Source organism: Cyrtonyx montezumae, unplaced genomic scaffold, assembly GCF_038088225.1.
Source record: "Cyrtonyx montezumae isolate F1298 unplaced genomic scaffold, pur_monq_1.0 scaffold_0, whole genome shotgun sequence".
In the NCBI taxonomy this organism is placed as follows: Eukaryota; Metazoa; Chordata; class Aves; order Galliformes; family Odontophoridae; genus Cyrtonyx; species Cyrtonyx montezumae.
Genome location: NW_027071824.1, coordinates 13,387,741 through 13,400,424, shown reverse-complemented (window position 1 = coordinate 13,400,424; position 12,684 = coordinate 13,387,741). Strand labels below are relative to the sequence as shown.

The following is a 12,684-nucleotide window of genomic DNA, read 5'->3' as shown; positions in this document are numbered from 1 at the left end:
GCTGGGACCAAGCATGATGCAGTGACTTACTGCAATACTAACACAGGGCCCTCTAGTAAGATCTGACAGGACTGCACTGGTGCAGATTGTGGTAGGGCTTTCAAGGGGTGCAATCTGAAAAGGGTGTATATCATGGCATGAGAAAAATTAATACAGCCCTCCTTTGCTCAATCTCTGCTTTTGGAATTAAAATTCATTGCTTTACCTATTTAGCCCAGGCAGGATGTCTGAATGTTGTCTTGGTTTATCACACCTTGTCCACAGTTTAGACACATTTTTCTTCAGTAATGCAGCATGTAATGTTTAAGATACTCCCTTGTCCATTAAATGGTCTTCTAGAAGAAGCGAATTTACCCTGTGGGGAAAAAAATAAATAAATAGTAGTTTCATCTAAAATTTAACAAAATGTTCCTGCTAAGTGGTGACCAGACCTTATTTGTGCATGTTTATGATTTTAATTCCATATAGACATCACAGGTACCATTCTATGGGCTACTGACATACTTCACACACTTAACAGACCTAGCAATTCTCAGTCAAACCATTATTAACCTTTTGGGCTCTGTGATGGCAGCAGGGCAACTGAGAAACTGCACAGATAATTGCAGTAATATGCAAGGACAGCAGAAACTAAAATCACTGTAATTCATTCAAAAGTGCTTAATCCTCTGTCCAAGGAAATTAATGTCATAGAAAAAGATTATCTGAGATAGCAAACTGCTGGGAGAGCTCAAGTCTTTTTTGATCTGCTGCTCTGCTCCAGGCTTGTTTTCAGCCCCTGCTGTGCAATCACACCGGCATTCTTGCAGGTTTTGTTACCCAAAACATTTTCCCATGTTATTGCTTTGCAGATATAATCACCTTATCAGGTCTCTAGTCTTCTCCATGGGTCTGGGCAGACCCCACAGCCCTACAGAGATCATGTGATCTGCCTTTGCATGGTCTATGGTCTGGGTTAACAGCTCCATCCAGCCTTCTGCTGTGAGCATTTCAATGACAGGAGAGCTTCAGAAAGGAAATTTGCTTTTCTCCTTGATATTTTTTCTCATCAATTTGGTATAAAACTTTATTATTATAAACTATTTGATGCAGACAGGAAGAAAACACAACTAGCTTAACTTGTTTTGAGATCAGCCTGTGGGATAAGACAAAGGAAAACCAGGAGCTAATCTTAGCTAGGGAAAGGAAACGAGCTATAAAAACTGTTGTCAGGTGCACAGAAACCTCTTGGGAGCTGCAGGGGCTTTGTCTTTTTTAAAGAGAAAAAAAAATAAGAAAGATGGCAATAATGTTATCTTTTTTCAGTGAGATTTATAAATTCTCAGTTTCTCAGGTTGCAGACATATGGACATGTTTTAGAACTTGAGTTTTGGTAGTGATGGACCAGATAAAAGCTGCTGTCTTTTGACATGGTGAGTATACCACAAGCACTCATTTTTCATAGACATCAGTGGCAAGTATCATGCACCTTCCTCCTTCTGAGGTCCCTGGGCCATAAATAGTGGGGACCATTACTTGGGAAGATCAGGGGAATGGCAGAGAAGTTTGTGTACCAGCATCTGGGATTTTTCTGGTCATTCAAAAAGAACCCAGATCTACCCGGTTGACACCCAGATGCTGTGAAAAAAAAGATGTGTCAGTGGGCTAGCATAAAACTGGTGCTTCCAGAGGTGTCCCATCCCAAAAGCATCCTGACAAAATTCCTTATCCATACAGAAGATGGAACATGCCAAAGACAGATGAGAATTCAGGGGAAAAGAGGGTATTGGGGAAAGGAGATGTTTGCACAAAGTGAATGCACATACTAGATGAACCTTTCACCAGAAATTTCACTACATCTCTCCCTGATGAATGCTTAGATCAACTCCACAGGAAATGCTATGAGATGAGGCTGCCTCTGCTTTAAATGACTTTTACATCCAAATCCTAGGTAAAATTGGCAGTGCTACAAAGCCCCTTTCAGAGCCCTCAATGAGGCAGAAATTTTCATCTCTAGAGAAAGCCAAGAGATGGAATTTCAGAAAAATCAGGCCAGACGTAGTTTCCTTAGAAATAGCAGTAATATCAGAATGCCTCCTGAACCTCAAAGAGGAATCAGCGGGCCAAGGATCTGGCTGCTGGGCTGCACCAGTCCAGGGGATTGCAGCTCAGGATATGAATCATGGAAGCAAGGCAGTCACATCCTGTTATGTGAGTGCTGTTTGTTTTTCCTGCTCCTTCAGCCCAGGAGCTCTGAGCCGTGCCTGATGCTGAGGCTGCCAGCTGTAGAGGCTCCAAGGTGGATACCAGTCAGTAGGAACCAGCCTCAGTTACCAACTCACTTCCTGGAGGCTCCTATGGCAGTTGTCAGCTGGAAGCACGGTCAGAGAGCACCAGGATCCTGCATAAACTTGCCTGGTGCTGACTCTTATATTCTGTAGGAAAGTACAAAGTATGAGAATGCACTGTTCTCATTTGGTTACCTCTCCATAGCCTTAACTAGAGATGAATAATTGGCAAAAAACAGCAGCTGAGGAAAACCAGGTTCCTTCACTGGCATAGATCAGCCCTGATGTAGGTTCAGTATATAAAACTTGTTAATAGAGAGGGGTAACTCCACCTCCAGCTCAGTCTCTAAGACCACATGATAGACTCTGGAGCAAAAGACTTTGATTTTACACCCATGAACATTGTAAGTGACTTCCTGGTTGAAGACCACAGGCCTGGAAGAAGCACAGTATTCAGCATGCATGAGGCAAGGGAAGTGGAGCCCCCACTTGTCTGTGCATCCCTTACTCTCCTCCACCACAAACCACACAGAGAAGTCCTGACTAATCAAAGCAGGATAGGAACTTCACCAGTGCCTTCCACAGGATTGCAGTGTCCTGGCACAGGCACACCAACACCTTCCCAAGTGCTGCAGCTCTACAGGGATTCAACAGACCTAACATGAGTGATGCTGTTTTTCCAATGAGTGCCCTTAATAACAGTGACACTGCAGCTCGTCCAGACAACACAGCTGTGCAAAGGTCACCTTGAAAGGTATTATACAGGTATTATACTGCTTCCCTCAACTAGAAGATGCAATTAAAATATATTACTTTAAATAACTCCCAAGGTTGTGACTTCACTGCTGCAAGAAGGCAGACATTTAAAGGACTCTTGTTTCTTTGTCAAGATCTTCTTCAAAACTCCTACTAATGCTTAAAAAGCTCTCTTTTGTGCAATTAGCCATTTTGAGCAGAAAGGTAGCAGGACTTGTACAAACAAGAAAGCTCTGTCAAAATCAAGTGTTAGGTTAATTGGCACACATGGCAGAGCACTGCATAAGGGCAGGGTTCCTGTAAGGAGAAAACAGTGCAATGTTTCCACTCTCAAATGCATCAAGACAAAGTCTTTCTGCCATGGGCAGAATTTCCCCTGACCTCAGCAGGATGAGTCCAGGGGATGCATACCTTGCATAGCCCTTGCAATAGCCCTCCAGCACAGCAAGCTCGGGTGTTTGGGAACCTCCTGTGACTGCCATGGTTTCCTGTGGAACCTGCCATCACTCAATCCAGATCTTCCTTTGGGAGGCAGAGATGTGCCAGACCTCTGGAGACATCCCTCCCTTCCCAGGGGGAATCTATAGCACAAGCACAACTGGTAAACTGGTAACATTAAGAAGACTAAAGGGCAGATGTTTCAGGAGAAGCATCTTCACCCATGGTGCCTACTCCCTTGGGCTACAGAAGGTTTGTCACTGCACAGACAGAGAAGGTCTGTCATGCTGCGGGGAGAGCAGTGAGAGTTTTCTAGCCCTGCCTGTGTTGCATCATAAAGTCCCAGTGAATTATGCCAGGTCACCTACAAGTCAATGGAAGGGCTGGCCCAGGAGGCATGAGACACTTCCTTTCACTGAGCACAGATCTAGTTGTTCCCAAATTCAAGGTCAAGACCCCATGTGGGCTGCAGGAATTATGACAGTATTTACAAGGCTGACTAAAACTCATTTTCATCCAATATCTATGTTAGTGCTGCAGACCCACAGCTATCCACCCACACCAAAAAACTGCTTTTCATTTTACTTCAGCAGTGTTGTCTCCTCTGCTATGGTCCTCTTCTCATTCTTTAAGCAAGATAAAGAAGCAAGGAGCATAAGATAGCACTTCCAGAAGTTTCTCTAAAATAGTGTTAGTATGAAAAAACACCACAAAGTTATTTCAGATTCATATCAATGTTTCATCTCAGCAAATGCTTTGCCTAAGCAAAGAGTGTGAATACGAAGCAATGTGGCTCCCTTAACACTGCTATTATAGCTGCAGAATTCGGAAAAATAGTAACTGTGTAAATGATTTTATGAGTAAAACAACCTCCCTCAAACAAATTACAAGGCTTATTGATGTCATCTGGAACAATCAACATGCAACTTCTCTCCCAAGGATCTGTAGAACTCCTCTACAAAGCAGCTATCTAGGGCCATATGATAGGTATCTACTTGCATACCAGCAATATGCTCTCGTAGGCAGAAGATAAAACAAATCTCAGGCAAACCATCAACATTTCCCTACAGAGATTTACAGATTCGGTCCGAAATTCTTCATATGTTTGACCTGTTAGGAAAGCACTCTTTTAAAAGCTTACTCTGATAACAACTTAACATTAAATAATCCCAGAGCTTGTAGACTTGCCCTCTACTCTCTGATTTGCCTTGGTAAAGTATCAGCATTCCGTTTCCTCGGTAGAAGAGGAAGGTATAGAGAAAAGAGGAAATGGAAAACAAACTTTCAAAGTGGGGATGAAAAAGATACTTATGCTAGCTCTCTCTCCTGTTCCCTAGAAATAAGGGAGCAGAAGTACTCCAGGAAAAGCAACAAGACTCCAAATCCTTGCTTTTGTTGAGTGCTTCAGAAAGTTGCCATTGTCTTTAAACGGTGCAGCTTCAAATTATTCACATAAAATCTACCCCCCAAAAATGGTTACCTACTTTTCTATATTGTTTATTTGGCTGTATGCCAGTTAATTCTTTTCACATAAGGATCTCCCTGCAAGACAAGTGTGATAGTACTTGCTTCATGGATAACCAAAACCGTCAGCATGTTTCACATGACCCTGCTAAAATTAGTTTAAATTGTTCATAGCAAATTACAAATCCTAGACAGTTTTCACCACGTTAATCATTTGAAATCAAGCATATAAATAACTGATCCAGAAAAGGACTGAATGCTATGGTAGAAGAAAGGCTCATGCTACTCATGACAGGCAAGATCCACTCTCACCAGTACCACCAATCCAACAGCTAGTCTTTCACCTGCAACAAACACATACTTAACAAAAGTACAAGACAAGCACATGATGCTGAATGTCTACACCAGGACAAGGTCCAGGCACAGCTCTAACATCTCTCTGGGTTTTAAAACTCACCCACTCAGGGTTAAGAAGGAAGAGGAACCATAGTCTATTCTAAAGAGGTAGAACAAGCCCTCTTCAAATCACTTTAGAGACAACAGTCAGCTGCATACTGAGCCAGGACAGGCAAGAGCTTAATGGTACTAATCAGTCCAAAAAGGAAAATACTGAAGATACAAATCAGAGATCAGCGACAGCTTTGGAGAGCAACTAGTCCACTGCACCCTGCCAGCCTGAAAATCTGTATCTCCTCAAACCCAGAGGAACTGTCAAAGTCACTGGAGAAAAACTAAGAACAAAATTCTTCAATTCCTCTGTGCTCATAAATCAGGTTTTTTGTACTCCTACAAGCTGCAACAGTTTCCCTGCTTATGAGAGTGCATGCTCAGTGAGTCTTTCCCTACCAGTTTGTTCATACTAGCAGTCTTTCTGATTACCATACAAAACACCCCTATTGTATAACATTCCTTTGACAATAATACACATGTGCATATACATACATACGTATTTCCATAATACTGTGTTCACCCATCCAAAACCAAGCAAACATTGAAAGCAATTATTTTCCCCTTCATTCTGTTATACTTTGGTGTGAGCACAACATGAACAGATGATGACAAACTGTTTAAAATCCAGGATGGCACAAACACCAGAGTAAATGTTGGGTCCAAAGGCTGAAGCGTTGCCCCAGCAAAATCCTCCTGGTCTTCTGTTACCAGTTTGAAGCACAACCCGCGGCGCAAGGATGACAACATTAGTAGTGGAAACTTGGAAGAAATTTATCTGTGAGGAAGCACAGATGTAATTCTGCTGATGTAAACAGATCATTGTATATTAATGGCAAATTTAATCCCCAGTGCTGATTACATTCCCCTTGGAGGTCCAGATAACCATCTGGTATAAATCAGTCTGGTTCCTTTGAGTTCAGTGAGATTACAATGCTCAAATCCAGTTAAAGATCTCACCCAATGTCTAAGGAATATTTATTCATTTTCACTTAAAGCTGGCAAATACTCTTAGCTTCAGGTTTCCAAACAAAGGAAGAGGGAAACTGAACTGGTTCTGTCAGAACAAAAAATTTTTTTTTTCCTAAACAATGAAAAAAGGAAAAGCAGACTACTTCGGCTTAGCCTGAAACATTGAATTTGAAGTAGAAGGGTTAGAATTCCAAATGCTTCTAAATTAACAGCACTGTGTCAGAACAGAAAGGTAAAGTTTTTCTTTAAAGACACTGAAATGATAATTCCATTTAGGAGACAACAATGAAAACTTTCCCTATGGACCAATAGGGTATTTTCTACTTCAGGTGATATATAATTCTTCACAAACTTAATTTTTTGGGGCATTCTAAGATAAACTGAAAGGAGTGGAGGTGCATTTTTTCAAACAGTAACATTTTTAATGACAGTAACAGCAGGAAGAGAACCTTGCAGTCCCATTCATTTCACCTTCTCTCTTTCAGAGTTGGTCCTATGCTTTTGACTGCTTGATAGCATGAAATAGTCTCAGATCAACCTAAAATTAGCAAATCTGGTAATTCAGAACCTGGTTTCCTATCGCTGAGAAGTGTTTATTAAAGACACAAGAGACCCATCACAGATGTGACTGCATAGGAGTGTGTGCTTACACATTGGACTCACCTCCAACCATGTTAGCAGATATTGATACATACTGCTCAGAACACATTCACAGGACACAAGCACCATGGAAAAAGAGCTCCTAGCTGCTGCACATCCCTTCTCTGCCTCACTAGCTAAACTCACAGGTCATCACATCCTGCTACATCATGCTCAGCATATTTTGCAAAGATAAAAGAGCAATGACTGCAGGTCTTCAAAATGAGAAGAAACCTGGATAAAGCAACATCTCACCTCCTAGAGATCACTGTGGATTCTCTTGTAGAGTTGTGAGCTTCTGCCCTCATAGAAAGCATTTCCAGTGCCCAGGTGACTTTTGATTGCTCCTTGGTATTGTTTGACAAAGGTTTTGCTTCTAACAAGATAATATTTGTTTTGGTACATGCTACATTTTCCAATGGTAATCAGGAGGAGGAGTCTCATACCAAGGACTGTACACACAACCTGAACATGTGTGGCCCTAAAGACAAGATGAGAGCAGCAGAAGCAAAACCCCAAGGTGCAGCAATAGCATCTTGGCACTGCCAATTTCTTTTTTAAAGCAGACTTTGTTGCCTCCTCACAGCTGGTGCCTGGGTGGTATCAGCCATCTGGAATTCAAACTTCTTTCTAGGAACTACATTTCTCTAGATACATTTTCATTTTTCTTCAAGAGGTAGAAAGCAAGCGGAAACCAACCAAGGGTGAAGCCTGTTGCAGGATGCTCAGAACAGCTACTCTTTCCTGCCTACATTTGTTGCTAGTTGTTTATCCTCCTCAGAAGAGATTGATTTTCCATTGCCTTTCCAGAGCTGCTTTCAGACATGGAATTTTAATATGAGGTGATCTGCGCAGGTTTGATCCTGAGAAATGCTCAACATAGCTACAGTCAGTTCTCCTGCAAGAAAAGGACCGTCATTTTAATCTGTGAGGGGATAAAGGACAAAAGCAACAGTTATTTGACTCCTAGAGGCTGTTAGTTTCAGTAAGGAAAGCAAGTCAAACTTAGCATCCGATGTAGGACATAAAAGTAATTTTTAAATTAATCACATTCCACATAAAAGTAAATGGGAATCACCCAATCCAAGCAGAACAAATTTCTGTCAGTTGGACAGTCAGGATGGAGTCTAAAGGGCTCTTTTTAAAAAAATAAAATTAAAATAAAAAAATAAAAAAATAAAATAAAATAAAATAAAATAAAATAAAATAAAATAAAATAAAATAAAATAAAATAAAATAAAATAATAAAATAAAATAAATAAAATAAAATAAAATAAAATAAAATAAAATAAAATAAAATAAAATAAAATAAAATAATAAAATAAAATAAAATAAAATAAAATAAAATAAAATAAAATAAAATAAAATAAAATTTAGAGAATGATTCAGCTGTCACCCAAGCCAACGGCTGTTTTCCAATAGAAGGAGATATTCCAAGCCCCAAATGTGGGAACTGGAAAGGAAAAGAAAAATTGAAGAGCTTTAGGAGAGTACTAAACCAACAGAAATGGGAAGATAACACTCTCTAAAGCTTCCATATAGATAAACAGGTGTCAAGAGAGGCTGAGCGTCTGTTCTGACTCCATAAAATAATCTTGGGCTGGGAGCATCAGTTTTACGACCCAGTGTTCAGATATGGGTGACCATTCCAGCAGAGTGCAAAGGTGACCTGGCAGAAGCATGCATGCCCAGGGAACAGCATCCTCACATACACATGATCGCTGCGCGCCTCACGCATCAGAGGCTGAACTGAAGAGATAATTTTCCGAAAGGTTAGAGCTACTGGAAATCACTGCCTACTTCTTGTTTCTTCACAGATCCCATGTCTGTAGCGTGTCTGGTCTTTTTTTTTTAACCACAGTCTTACACTTCTCCTGTGAAGATCGCCTTGTATGTGCTCTTACCACCTCCTTTCCACACATTTATGCAAAGGGAGGCAAATGACATTTTCTTGCGGTTTGCATAATCTCATCTGTATTTATAGTCACTGGAATTCTGATGCAAATCTTTCCCTTTCCTTCACTCCTTTCTTTTCCCTTTCCCAGTACAAAGACCCTGTAAGGAAAAGAGCCCTACAGAAAATCTGAAAACTCTTTATAGTGACTCGCATTTATTTATTCCCCATCCAGACTTCTCTTACATAAGGCTGAGTCACTCCTTAGCTGAACCTTTGCAAAGAAAGAAGAAATTTTTTTTAACATTTGTTTGAGTCTCACTTCTTTCTGTTACAGCAATGAGGATTTACCAGAATTTGCATTTAATTCCCTGTGACTTCTCCATTTTATTTTATTTTTGTAGTATTTCATTTATCCAGTTGCATCCTTTGGGACAGCATTTCCCTTTTCACTTTGACTTGTTTAAAATAGGAAAAGTTACGTAACTGGAAATTTATTAACCTTTAAAATCCACAAAAGCAGGGCTCTGCCCAGACAGGGGCAGCAGTGACATTACAGCAGTGCCACCAAGCTGATCTGTGCTTTGGGCTGTGCACTTTCAGGTGAAACTGGTTCTCCTGAAACACTTTCTTCCATTTCAGTTGTCCCAGGTAACTCATTTATTTTCCTAATCACTCAAAAAACACATGTCAATGAGATGTATTTTTTCTCCCTGTGCATCTAAGTTGTGTTAAGAGTTTATTGTTGATTTGTAATTCTGATTCACACTGCTTCATACACAGCCATCACCCCAGCTTGATCTAGAAAAATTGGGACGTATATACACCTGCTGTTTTGCTGTGAACCTTTACAAGCTGCCCAAGGGCCATTGTTCCAGCAGTGTTACTCTCCAAATCTTTCCTGTGGCATTCTATAAATGCAGCATGTTTGAAACAAAATGATGGACACCTTTGTTTCTCATCAAACCTTACTGTGGTCCATCATTTTATGTGGAGTTAGAGGGAACCACAGAATCACTGAGATTGGAAAAGACCTCCAGGATCATCTAGTCCAACTGTCCATCTACCACCAATACTTCCCCACTAAACCTAAAACTAAAATAGTAATATTTTTTCACCTTTTAGTTTCAAAAATGTGTGTTCCTAGAGCATAGTTCTCTAGGTTTCACTGGCCAACCTTGTCTTTGATGATAGGGAGTACTGTCTTTATGGAAACAACTAAATCAAGTTTACTAGAATTTCCGAAGAGCAGGATATAGTAACCCATGCAATTTCAATAGCCCATGGAAAGGTAAATAAAAACCTTCTGAGCATCCTGATGTAGCTGTAGGTTCATTGCAGGGGGTTGGACAAGATGACCTGTAAAGGTCCTTTCCAACTCAAACAATTCTATGATTCTGCATGCTAGTCAGATTAGAAGCATTTAAATTTTACATGGTGAAGTGTAATTTCTTTCTTGCAGGGACTTTGTGACTGTATCTGTACACGTATGCTCCTTTGCTGCTGGGCAAGAAGCACTGTAACACTGAGGCAGCTGCCAACAGTTGTCACATGTTTAGAGAGGAAGGTCTCCAGGGTTAAGCAGAGAGTTCAAGCTTAAAATTTGCCTTGAACCTCATCCTGCAACTGGTTCCCACACCTCTGAGATTTCCATCTATCACTGTATTCCTGGACAGAAAAGTGCTCCTAAGTGGCAAATCACTATCACGTCTGTTCCATCAAAAGCCAATCAGCAATTACATATACTTAACTTGCTTAGAAAACTGCATCAAGTGTCCCTGTAGACAAAACAGAAGACATCAAATATTTGGCTCAAATGAGAAGGTGCTTGGGGCAGTGAGGCCATAATTTCAGAGAGATGTTAAGCCAGGATAGAATTGCTCTTCCATCCTGCTTGCACCTGCCCTTTTGCTGGTGTCAGCTCAAGCATTCGTGCAGCCTCACAATTCACAAGGGAAAAGAAGCAATCCAGTGAAAGACAACCTCCCAGCAGCAAAAACTAAAGGCAAGTCTCAGCATGAATGGATAGCCTAGCCCCTACCACTGTGCAACCTCACTAGCATGTCCAAGACCACTATGGAGGAGGTGGCAAAGTTCCCAGGAATGGGCCTGTCAGGAGGGCACCACTCGGGGGGCACAGCAAGATGAGATCTCAGAGGTCCAAGCCCATGTGCATATTTATCTACCTAAGTTGCTGTTGGACTCGATGCTCTTTACTAGACTTTTCAATTGAACTATTCAATTCTATTCTCATATGAATATCTGCGACTGTTTTGCCTATTGTGTATGCTGTAAATAAATACTTCTGATTATATTTTACTTTTGCCTAACCAAAGTAATAATGGTCTCACAGTAACTCACAGAGATTTCTCCAAAAGATGCAGTGAAGCATACTGAATCTGCATGCTTGAGCTACAGACCATCTTCAGAAATGCCCCAGCCCTGCAGAGTGCTTTCTAGAGCATCCAAACAACAAAAAGAAAAGTGTGGCCCAAAGAAGTTGCATAAAATGGCTTGAGAGATGGCCTTGTGGGTCAGAAAAAGAAGAAATGTGTGTGATGCCTGCCCAGACTCTGCACGTCCCAGAGGAACTGACTTGTCAGCAGACAAGTCAATCTTACAGACAGAAGCTGCAGGAGCAGGGATTTAAGCTGCTTCACATCAACACATAGAGTTGAGTTGAGAGCAGAAAGAATACAACAAATGCTTATTCTGAAAATGAAATCTGATCTTCCCAAGCCAGTTTTGCATTTGTTTTCCTGTTGACACAAGTGGAACAATATTTGCTGTTCTCTGGTTCCTACCAGCTTGCCACCAAGAGAAGCACAAAGCTCAGCATTGCCCAGGTCTCTTGACAGCAAGTCAGAAGAGCACAAATTTACTCAGAGGTTTTATAGATGACTAGGGAACCCTTCCCCAGACTACTAATTCTCATGGGTAATTGTTCTGAGGTACTCATCTCACTTGTACTGTGCAAATGTGACTGTCAATTAAAAACAAAAAACAAACACACAAAAAAAACCCACCCTGTTTTAGCTCCAGATCAGCTTGAGAGTCAGAATGAACTTCTGAGAAGATCCCCCTGCACCAAATTCTGCCAAGCAGCGCTAGTGCTGCAGGCCAGGATCAATCGAGGCATTACACTTGCCTCATTGAATGCTGTTATCACCATTAGTACTTCTCAGCTCATTTTTTCTTTCTGGCACAAAGCTTTCTGAGCACAGGAGTTTACTGAACTTTTGGTAACTTGCCATGCACATGGACAGAGCTGGCATTTGTCTGCCATTGTCAGAGGTGCATTGCAGCCTCTGTGCTTGCAGTCCCTGCTCACACGTACTACGTTTACATGAAGTTACTGTTTAATCAAGCAGCACAGTTTCTTGAAATCTTCACCAGCTGCCTCTTTAGTTCATTTTTCCATTCGTGAAACATACGTTTTTGAAAGGTTATATTATTGCAGTTTTGGTGCTAGCAGCACATCTAGATCCAAAGAGACAGTGTGTATTTTAGCTGTGGCTGACCATCACAGAATTTGCTAATTCTTTTACTTTCTCCTGGTGGTACTAACGAGCTAATGCTCTCCTGCATGTTTCTGGTGTCTTTGCAGTAACGTACTTTGAAATGAACTACACAGCTTGAAAAAAGTGCTGGAGAGACCTAGTCACATAAAAGAGATTAGACATCAAAACTAAATTACTTATTTCATTTGTCTCCTCAGAAGCTCAAGAACATTTACATGATGTGCTAAGGGACACAGTTTAGTGAGGAAATATTGATGGTAGGTGGATGGTTGGACTAGATCACCTT

The 12,684-nt window shown here is 40.9% G+C and overlaps 1 long non-coding RNA gene across 1 annotated transcript in view; it reads right to left on the bottom strand.

Annotated features, from left to right (window-relative positions):
* Positions 1-228: 228 nt before the first annotated feature.
* Positions 229-12,684, bottom strand: part of LOC136060464 (uncharacterized) — a 29,267-nt gene continuing 16,811 nt past the window's right edge. Inside the window, exon 3 of the long non-coding RNA XR_010623363.1 lies at positions 229-355. This is a non-coding gene — a long non-coding RNA (uncharacterized LOC136060464). The remainder of the gene's footprint in view (positions 356-12,684) is intronic.